The 10933-nt window shown below is 41.4% G+C and overlaps 1 protein-coding gene across 16 annotated transcripts in view; it reads left to right on the forward strand.

Annotated features, from left to right (window-relative positions):
• The window catches only part of DLG2 (discs large MAGUK scaffold protein 2), a 1558615-nt gene that overhangs the window by 930330 nt on the left and 617352 nt on the right, over window positions 1–10933 (forward strand). The window lies entirely within an intron of this gene.

The following is a 10933-nucleotide window of genomic DNA, read 5'->3' on the forward strand; positions in this document are numbered from 1 at the left end:
TGGTTTTTATCATCAGTTGCTGACTATTAACCAGACTTTGAATGTGAAACATTACATTAATTATACTGAGAAACAGAAAGGCATTAATCAGCAGAAGAAGAAACTGCTGAATCATGGAAATGTTTCTGCTGAATGATCAAACATACGGGATTTAAAAAACAAACAAAAAGCGCACCCTTCCTTTGAACACATCTCTCCTGAGTCCTGGTGTTTTCTAGTGTCTTCAATGGCCTTGTCCGACCAAAAGGCCATCTTATGATCACTTCACCAAAAGTCTTTCTAAAACAAGATTTTGCTTTCGGGATTGTTAAAGAGCAAGTCATATCTCTTGTGCTCTATTTTTTGAAGCATCCCCTTGTTTTACAGCATTTTATCTTGTAGCTCTTCTGTCACATATTTTAGCATGTATGCCAAATCCGTAGAAGCGTTGCTGTGTCTTCCTTATCATCTTCAGCTCGCTTCCAGACAGGAGTCTTTTTTCTTGTTGTTCTCTTGCTGGGATCTGTCCCAGGATCTGAGCATCTTTAATGTACATTCTGCTAGTTTCTGTTTCATCATATTGCCTCATGCACTGAGGGTTCAGCAAAGCTGACAAAACAGTGGGATGGGAGGGGAAACAGGGCTGCCAGGTTAGACACATGGGTTTTTAGGTGCACTTATCAAAAGTGAAAACTTGAAGAATGATTCTTGGTTACCTGTTTAAAATATTAGTCCGTGTTTGACAACATGGGAAGAAAAAACATCAAACGAAAAGTGCATTGAAAAAAAATCCTATTTGGGTTTCCCCAGTATTTAGGGCTGAATATGGAAGCTCCAATTCTTTTATTTCTGCTTTTGGAAGGGTATATACAAATATATACATAGAATGTCTGTCTGCTTCTCTTTTAGATTGTTTGCTTTATTGTTATCTGATCCTTTTTACCCACCCTTGCCCCATTTGTCTGTGTCAGCTGCTTGTTGCATTCCATCTGAAATGTTGTGAGCTCCCTTGGGCTGGGACAGCTTTCTTTGTTACTTGTCTGTACAGCCACCTATCACAGTGGCGACCTGATTCTTTATTGGAGTTCCTACTGGCTAATGAAATAAGCATAAAACTAAACACTTTATGAGATGGTGGCAGCAGCTTCCTTATAACTTTTAGTGCAGCGATTACAGCACTCACCTGAAATATGGGAGACCCAGATTTAATCCCCCCCCCCCACCTGATGGAGAGAAAAGATTTGAGCATGGGTCTCTCTCTCTGGCTCTCAGTCTGGCTCGATGACTATTAAAGTATTTTAGTGACTTCTTAGGTCACACAGGAAATCAGCAGCAAGCTTCTAGAATTCCAGATTCTTAGGCCTGATTTTAATCAGGTAGGTCACACTGGCTACTGATTGTTGAACCACTCTGATTTTAGCTATATTTTGTACTCCTCTTTGATCATTCAGTCAAATAAATGTGTTTCCAGAAACTGTACTCCCCCCTCAGAGCTTCCATGGGCCCTTGCTATTAGTGATCTCTCTAGAGCAGCTGTTTCAAACATACCTTCAGGATTCCTAGCTGGCCTCCCCTGCGCATTATGGATCTGATTCTGCAAACACTTATACAGACTATAGTTATCCCTTTGAAAACAGTGGGATTCATCATGGTACTGTAGTAAGCACTGTGTTACTTAACTTTTGCAGTGTGTGCATATTTGCATTGGATGGTTTTTCTAGATCTGGGAGCAATTGTGCACCTACTCCCAGTTTAAGGATGAGCTGTACTGCCAACATACTGGCAGCACTGAAGGATCAAGCTTTAGCCATTTTGGTATCAATTAATGGAAGTGAGAAGAAAATGCAAACCCTAAAAGGGAAAAGCAAAACAAGTGAGATGCTAAAACAAAAGAAATGAGTAGAGATGTTGGTAATGTTTTCAATGAAAAATTTTGCGTACTTTTTTGTGAAAAAATGAGGTTTAAATATAATTTTGGTGTTTCTTGAAAAAATGAAAACCCAAAACAAGTTTTCAACTGCCATATACAATTTTTTTTTTAATTTGCAGAAATTTTTGTCCAAAAATGAAAAAACAAATCACTTTCAGCAGAAGAAATGTTGGGGTTGGAGGGAATAATAATAGCCCACCTGGAGCTGTAAACCGGCCTGTAGCACACCTTGAATGTTGCTAGGGTTCAGTTGTGCTCCAAAGGACTGCCAAGGGGAGCAATTCGAAGGAGGGTTGGGAGCTGCATCATGAAGGGCTGAAGCCATCAAAATGATGTTGATTGTTCACTTTAATTTGGGTCAATATGGTCATCTTCAAGATGCAAAAATGAAATGTCCATGCCTGGCATCACTCTCAAAGTACACAATATGGCAGGCTTCCTTATGTCTGCAGTCAGTCATTGAATGGATTTGCTTGCGTTCTCTCTATGCTTGCTTTACTTATGGAAGATTGAGATGCATAAAGTCACTGTGAAGTACTCTGAAGGGGCCAAGATTTCTGTACTGTTAAATCTTGCATCGCTTCTGTGCTCAGTATATTGAGCAACTATCTGCCGTCGATGATAAATATATTATCAGAGTAAATTAGTGTTCATCTTCCATATGCTGAACCTGAGAGAGGGAGAATGATACAAGAAGCTGTTATAGTATAATTCCTCAATCTGGACCTTAGAGTTCAGATATGAGGTACTAGCATAAAGTCCTCTAAGCTTAATCTCCAGCTTAGATCTGATAGGCTGCCACCAGGTCAGGAATTGATAGGGCCTGACCCCCCTTTCCTCTCTCTGGTGTCCCCAACCCTTCCCGCGGACCCCCAGATTCCAAATCCCTTGGAGTCTAAAAGCAGAGAGATAACCCCTTTCCCCCTCCTTCCAGGCTTGCCTCTTGGTCTAGCCTGGAGTACCAAGAACCTGTTTCTCTGCTTCCCAAGAGAATAGCGTTCTCCCTCGGACAATTGAGATGCAAAATACCAACAGCTTGGCTTTGCCTTCCCTCTTCCTGTCTTCCATGAGGGAGACAGATACCTGGTACAGAGATTTCAATTTCTTTGCCTTACTAGAAAAGAATCTTCCACAAGTTTTGAAAAGAAAAGCTTTATATAGAAAGAGAGAAATACAGAAATAGTAAACTTGCATAACATTAATACAGGCTCCTACTTAAGAAAATATGAATAACCCAGTCTGATTTAAAAATAGCCAATTTAAATAGACCAGCAATCACACACAGCAAATAAACACCAAGCCTTCCTTCATAGCCTAATTACTTTGCTTTCCTTTGTACTTACAGACTTTTAGTAGAATATCTTAGATAAGATGGAGTTAGAAGAAAAGCTTGTTTACCCACAGCCGAGAAAACAAAAAAGACCCTCAGTATACAAATTCCCGCCCCTGACTTTTAAACAATCCAGTTCTCTGATTGGTCCTCTGGTCAGGTGTTTGGTTCCCCTTTACAGGCAAAAGAAAATTAACCCTTACCTTACCTATCTACTTATGACAGAAGCTTCATAAGCAGCACTGCATTTTCTCTGTATCAGATTGTCAAATTGGTAATTCCCTGTTTATATTGTTGTTTGTTCATTTTTATTATGCCAGTGGGGTTGCGTATGCAAAGATTTCTGACCTGCGATGCCTGCTGCAGAACCAGTGCATCAAAATGGAGATTTCAGTCTCTGATGCAGTAAATGCAGGTCAGCAACTCTTCTAAGCAGCTTTAGTGGTATGAAGATAAAATTAAAATGGATTGGACCCCTGTTCAGCAAGGTATTTGAGCACGTTAGTAGTCCTTGTGAAATTAATGGACCCTGATTTCCCTGTGAATAATCACATGCTTATGGTTAGTACTTTCTTAAGCATCTTGCTGAATTGGGACTTCAGTGATTCACTCTCCTCTGCTATTAGATGAATGGATTAGAAGATTTTTATTGCATGTAATTGTTGCTTTGGTTGCTGTATAAAATAAATACTTACACTTTAAAAAAATTAACATCCTAAACAAATTTGTGATTATGTTAGTGCTCAGAAAATGATTTTTAAAATCAAACTGTTTTCAAAATAGAGCATGTCAAAATGCATGTAAACTACCTCCAACTTTGTTTTTACTTTCCTGTGTCTTGAAACTATAAAACCTATTAAAACCATTGTTTATGGGGAGTGGAAATTACATTTCTGATGACTGCTTGCACATAGGTTTCCATCCACTTAAATTGTATCTTAAATTGAAACTAGTAGAGTTACAAACCCATGAAAAATGTTTGAATGGATGTAGCAATTGACCTTTAACTATTGCTGCGTTAATGGGAAATATTAGAGTGAAATAGGTTTTGAGCTGATCCGAACTTCTTGCAAGATTGCATGGAGATTCTTGCTGAAGTTTCGTACTTTCACTTTGGACTTGTATAATACTTTAGGGATTCAAACTTCTTTCCACCCTCTAGCTAATCTTCTCAACACTCATGTGATGCAGGAGCTATTGCTAATCCTGGTTTGCAGATGGAGAATCTGAGACACTGGATACGTCTACACTATGGGATTATTCCAATTTTACATAAACCAGTTTTGTAACAGATTGTATAAAGTCGAGTGCACGCAGCCACACTAAGCACATTAATTCGGTGGTATGCGTCCATGTACAGAGGCTAGCATCAATTTCTGGAGCGTTGCACTGTGGGCAGCTATCCCGTAGCTATCCCATATTTCCCACAGTCTCTCCCGCCCATTGGAATTCTGGGTTGAGATCCCAATGCATGACGGTGCAAAAATAGTGTCGCGGGTGATTCTGGGTAAATGTCGTCACTCATTCCTTCTCGTGACGCAAACAGCAGGACAATCATTTGCGCCCTTTTTCCCTGGATTCCCTGGGAGACGCCATACGCATGACACGCCATGGAGCCCGTTTGCTTTGTCACTGTCACAGTATGTGTAACTGGATGCCACTGACCAGAGGCGGTATCGTGCTACCAGCAGCATCATTTCGCTTTGCAGATAGCAGAGACGTTATCAGTTGTTCTTACCATCTGCCAGCCATTTAAATTGGCGATGAGATGGAATGGTATCAGTCGTTTCCTGTTGCCGTCTGTGCTGTATGGTGCTCTGGCTGACGGTCACGGTGGGCGCGAAGACAAAAAATGGGAAATGATCCCCCGGGGTCTTCCCCCTTTATGCGTTTATCTTAAAAATAGAGTCAGTCCTTGCCTAGAATATGGGCGCAACGTGTGCTAGAGAACAGAGATGTAAGAGGAGTACAGCCGCTCGTGTCAGATCCCGCAGAAATGATGAGCTGCATACCATTCTAGGGATGCCTCTGAACAACCCACCCGTTGGTTCCCTGATCCCCAATGCTCCTGGGCTACTGTTGCAGTGTCCCCCATTTGTGTGATTGAAGTATAAAGAATGCAGGCAAAGAAACACTGACTTGTTAGTGAGAATTAAAATGAGGGAGGCAGCTCACTGCTATGAATCAGCAGTACAGATCTTTTCTTAGACTGAAAAGAGGGGGCTGATGTGAGCTCAGCCCCCAGTTGCATATGTGAAAGGCGGTACACCGTCCTTACCATCTACTGGGAAGAACCCGGGAGTTCATCTATTTACCCAGGTGCCCCAGCCGACCTTCACCTTCAGGCCAGCCTAGGAGCACCACAGGCTGCATGATGATCGATGGATAGCAGTCATATTGTACGTTGCCACCAAGAGGGGGGGACGAGGGTTACTGCGTTCATGCCCAGCACCGTGTCTACCAGCACATGCAGAACATCGGTGACTATAATAAAATCAAGAATGATTTTTCCCCTTTTCTTTCACCGGAGGGGGGGGAGGTAAATTGATGGCTATACCCTGAACCACCCCGGACAACGTGTTTGACTCCTACAGCATTTGGAGCTCAAGCAATAATGCAAATACTTTTTGGAGGACTGCTGTGGACCTGGTGGGATAGCTGGAGTCCTATACCCCCTCCCTTTCCTCCAAGGCGTCCATTTGTTCTTTGGCTTTCCGTACGCTTGTCATGCAGCTCTAATGCTGAGTTCCTGGCTGAGGCCTCCTATTTGGAGATTTTTTCAGATCTTTTGGCATTTCGTCTTCTGGAACGGAAGCTCTATATCAACAGATTTGCCCTCCCCTATAAACGATCGATCCAGTATCCCTATGGGTCATGCTGGAGCTCTTTTTGGATTTGGGACTGCATCGCCCACTCGTGCTGATAGAGCTCCACGCTGGGCAAAACAGGAAATGAAATTCAAAGATTGTGGGAGCTTTTCCATGTCTACCTAGGCCACTGCATCCGAGTTCGTTGCTTGTCGAAGGAAAGCGTCACAATGGTGCACTGTGGGATACTGCCTGGAGGCCAGTACTGTCGATTTGTGGCCACACTAACCCTAATCCAATATGGTAATACCGATTTCAGCGCTACTCCTCTTGTCAGGGAGGAGTACAGAAACCGGTTTAAAGAGCCCTTTATATCGATATAAAGGGCCTCGTTGTGTGGACGGGTGCAGCGTTAAATCGGTTTAACGGTGCTAAAATAGGTATAAATGTGTAGTGTAGACCAGGCCACTGAGAGTTGTAGCAAAGCCCAGATTGGAATACAGGCATTGTATTGGCTCCCAGTAGTGTACTGAAACCGCTAAGCCACACTTCCTCCCCATTTCAATTCTAGTAAAGAATTGTTCATACTTTGGACTTTGAGTTCCCATAACTGTTTTAAAAACATTCAAAAATACATTATTACATTATTGATTTATTTTTACAATTTGAAACTATTCAATTAATTTCAATCTTCTATTTTAATATATCAGAGTTTTTTAAAAAGCCCATTAAATTTGTGTCAAGAAAGCCTTATGGAAGTTAGTATACCCCAGAACTTTTAAAATTACACTTGAGTAGCATTTTAATATTTCACAGAGAAGCAGTAATCCATCAGATGAACGGTACAAGAATGAAGTACCAGTTAAGTAATTTATCAAATACTGTGTTGGGAATTGGCAAAGTTTCACACCTAATGGATATGTGACATTGAATTATAACAAGTAATCCTTCTGTTGTATTGTTTGCTTTGTAGCAGCATGTACTATTGCAGTCAGGTAAACATACCTGCAAAACAAACAGAGGTGTACAGCACATTAGTATGATTTGATGTACACATACAAATATTGAGTCATAGGAGATTGGTGCAGTATTTTTTTGTGGCACAGCAATGGTTATGTAAACCTATATCTGTATTTGATGCAGAGCTGCTGTACTTGGGTAACTATGCAGGTGTTTATATTCAATGTATAAGCTAGAGTTTGATTTTTGGGAAGGGCAATCTCCTGGTACAAAATAAGCAGGTTTTTATCACAGGTCAAAGCTTTTCTGTATGCCCGTATGCTGTATGTGTGACCAAAATGGTAACATCACTGAGCAGCATAAAATGTATGGTGTGACCTCTTTGCTCAAATCCTTTCCAGCAGAGGTTGGAGCTCTTTTAGTTCTTTTACTTGGTAGTTATTGGAGTGTAGAAGAAGTGTATGATTACTTTCCATTGGTGTGTTCTCCTCATGAAGATTTGGAGGAGGCAGTGATGTGTGAATTTTGAAGAATATACACCGAGGCATCTATGGTACTCAGATATTCTGCTTCCCATTTAAGTTTTATGGTCCGTGGCTTGTCTATTTCAAATGTATTTAGAGTGGAATTGAAAGTAGCAAATTGTCCTTTTGATCTGCCCATTATTTTGGAGTCTGAGATTAGTTTTAAAACGCAGACCTGGGTTTCTGTATGGCTTCCTTGTCTGTGCTGTTGTGAGGTGTATGTCAGACTTTCATATGTTTTGTAAAATCTGGTCTTCGAAGGTCATGTTGCTGGGCAAATAACTCTTCTGCTAAAATGTACTCTAAGTGGAGCTGCTGTATGTTGAACAAAAATAATGGGACAAAAGAGGAAGCCTGTAGCCATGCCTTATGTAGCTACCTTAGTTATAACTGTTTTCAAAATGGAGGTTCTAAACAACATGCTTCAGAACATAAGCCAGCTACTTACTGATTGAATGGAGAAGAAACTTCTCATGTGAGCAGATTAATCTATAATTATCCACTAATACTTTCACCTTCCTTTGAAGCAGCTGGAACTAGTCACTTTAAGAGATGGGATTCCAGACTAGATGAGCCCATCTGATATGGCAGTTCTTATGTTCCTATGAACCTACACAAGTATTTAATCACTAGTTGTCCTAACTTTAGACAATATGCTATTTCCCTGAGCTATAACCAAGAGCAGATTAGGACTAAACAGCAGAGGGAGGATTTTGGTTAGGTTAAAGGATTTGTGGAATATTTTAACCAGGGGGGTGTGGACCCAAATATTAATTTGCACCAGTAGTTAAGGAAGAAAGATGACTACACAGAGGGGGCAATATTGCACATGTCCAGCTTGTTCTTCCTCACCCTGCCACACAAACCTTTTCCTCCAAGGACTGACTTCCCACCTCTCTGTATAGTTCTGTTTTCATACAAAGTGGGGAGATCCGGAAGCCAAAGTGATCATTTCCTTCAGCTCCCCACACTTTAAAACTGAAATTTCCGTTCTGCTTCCTGTTTCCATTGCACACAATTGTATTATAGAAGCATTCAGGTCCGTCAGTGACTGGCAGGTCATCAGTATGATAGAAGCACAGCCATTAATCAGATACAGAATAGTAAGAGCAAGATGCTGGGAGGAAGGGATAGGGAATGGAAGGGCATAGTATCTGCAGATGTGTTGGCCACCCTGGTTGTCCCAAAGTAGCCAGCGGTCCTCAGTACCCTCCGTGACCAAAAGCACCCCTGGGTTCACACCCTGCACACTACTGTAATAATATTTGTATAAAAATGTGCCTTATGAGGTATCAGTTGAACTCTAATAACTCACTGGTCAATAATATCATGGTGAAATGTGTATAGCAACATTATATGTAAAGCTGTGAGTTCCCCTTGCATGATGTTACTAGCATATGTTCAAAACTAGACAGCCCTGCCTAGGCAAAGATTGTTAAAGGTTGTACCTCAATTTACATACAAGTAGTGTCACAGAGTGTGGGGGAGTCAGGGCCCTGCACCCCACACTTCCTGCGATTCACTGTGACTCTCAGCCAGCCAGTAAAACAGAAGGTTTATTAGATGACAGGAACATAGTCCCAAGCAAGGCTTGTAGGTACAACCAGGACCCCCCAGCCAGGTCCCTCTGAGGGGCAAGGATCTTGGACCCCAGACTTGGGGTTCCCTGCCTCTTCCCAGCCAGCCCAAAACTGACACCAAAAACCTTCCAGCAGGGTGTCTCCCCCTTCTACTCTCCCCATCTCTCTTTGTCCAGTTTCCCAGGCAAAGATGTCAACTTGCCCCACCCCCTTCCTGACTCAGGTACCGTCCCTCACCTAAAGTCATCCCCTGCTCTCCAATCCCCCATGCAGACAGCCCCAGTAAAACTAAAGGACATTCCCAAGTCAATCCATCCCGCTCTCTACTGCGTCACAAGTAGTAAACGGGCCCTGACAACAGTAAGAAGAGTGCAGGAAACAGAACAATTTGCATTTTAACAAACACAAGTGGGGAAAACCAATGGAAAACACAAGTGGGGAAAGAAAACATGGAGCCTCCTTTACCACCAGACTCCATGTTGCTGCCTTGACTGCTTGAAGGAACTTTACCTTGAAGGGTAACCCACAGAAGAATCCACTTCAGAGGTTCACTGGACTGTAAAAGAGAGAGGAAGAGACCCCCAAGCTATCTGTTTCAATTAAGACAAAGGCACAAGCACCTTTGGGCCAGTCACCATTTTGCTGGAAGACTGGGGGTGAAAAAGTCTATCTTAAACAAAGCGTTGAACCAAAAATTGTTAGATTAAGTTTTAGACTTTGAGATGTTTTACTTTTATTTACTTATAACTATTTCTAACTTTCTCATACTTGAATTTACTTAAAATTCCATCTTATTTTGTGAATCAGCTTTTTTTTCATTTTTAATCTAAACCAATCCAATGCTGTGTTTTAAAATTTGAACTGCTTCGTGACTCCAGTTCAAGTAACAAACTGTTGAATATTGGCTCCTTACAGGAGCCATGAAGTTTAATATCTGAACTGTCCAGGAAAGGACTGGGCATTGCAGAACACAATTTTTTTGAAAAATCTGGGAGTGGGTGTGTGTTGGGGTCACTTTGCTAGTAGTAACCAAGGCTGGTGAAAGCAAGAGTAGGGCTGTAGACAGGCTGCTGGGTCAGAGCTGCTGAACCTGAACTATCTAGCACACACACATATACTTAGGGTGTGATCTGCATGCTGGCAGGCTGGTTGTGAGTGGCCCAGTTGGGAGCTACAATTGCAAACCATTTTGAGGCACCTAAAGTTTACAGAAGCAGCAGAGAATCCTGTGGCACCTTATAGACTAACAGACGTTTTGGAGCGTGAGCTTTCGTGGGTGAATACCCACTTCGTCAGACGCAGATTTTGTTCTCCTGAACTTTTTTTTACCACATTCACTTCTTTTTTCTTTTTCCTTCAAAGAAAGATATTCTATTCATTCTTTTTCTTCCAAGTAGCTTTTGAAATTATGTCAGGTTCTTCTTATCCCTCTAATAGTTTTGTTTAATTCTAGCTAAATTGTAAAGGACAGGGATCGCTAGAGAGAAAACAGAATTTGGGTTTTTTGTTTTTTTTTAAAAAAGCCCGGTTGAGAGGCATTAAAAATAAGGATCAGACACTCCTGTTATTTATGATTGTCCAAAAGAACAAACCACTTGTTTCCTTCAAAGGCAGCAGCTGCCTTAGCAGTCCAACTGCCTCCCCCACAACCCAGAAGAAAAACTTTGTTTCAGAAGCATGGACACATTATTACTGCAAAGAAAAGAAAATTCAGCTGTATGGTGACTAAATTCCCATTCAGACTGAAGAGCAGGATCTTCCAGTGAATTTGAATTTGAATATTTTGTCTTTATTATTAAGTTATAACATCCGGAAAAAAAAAA

Source organism: Chelonoidis abingdonii, chromosome 1 (genome assembly GCF_003597395.2).
Source record: "Chelonoidis abingdonii isolate Lonesome George chromosome 1, CheloAbing_2.0, whole genome shotgun sequence".
Taxonomy (NCBI): Eukaryota; Metazoa; Chordata; order Testudines; family Testudinidae; genus Chelonoidis; species Chelonoidis abingdonii.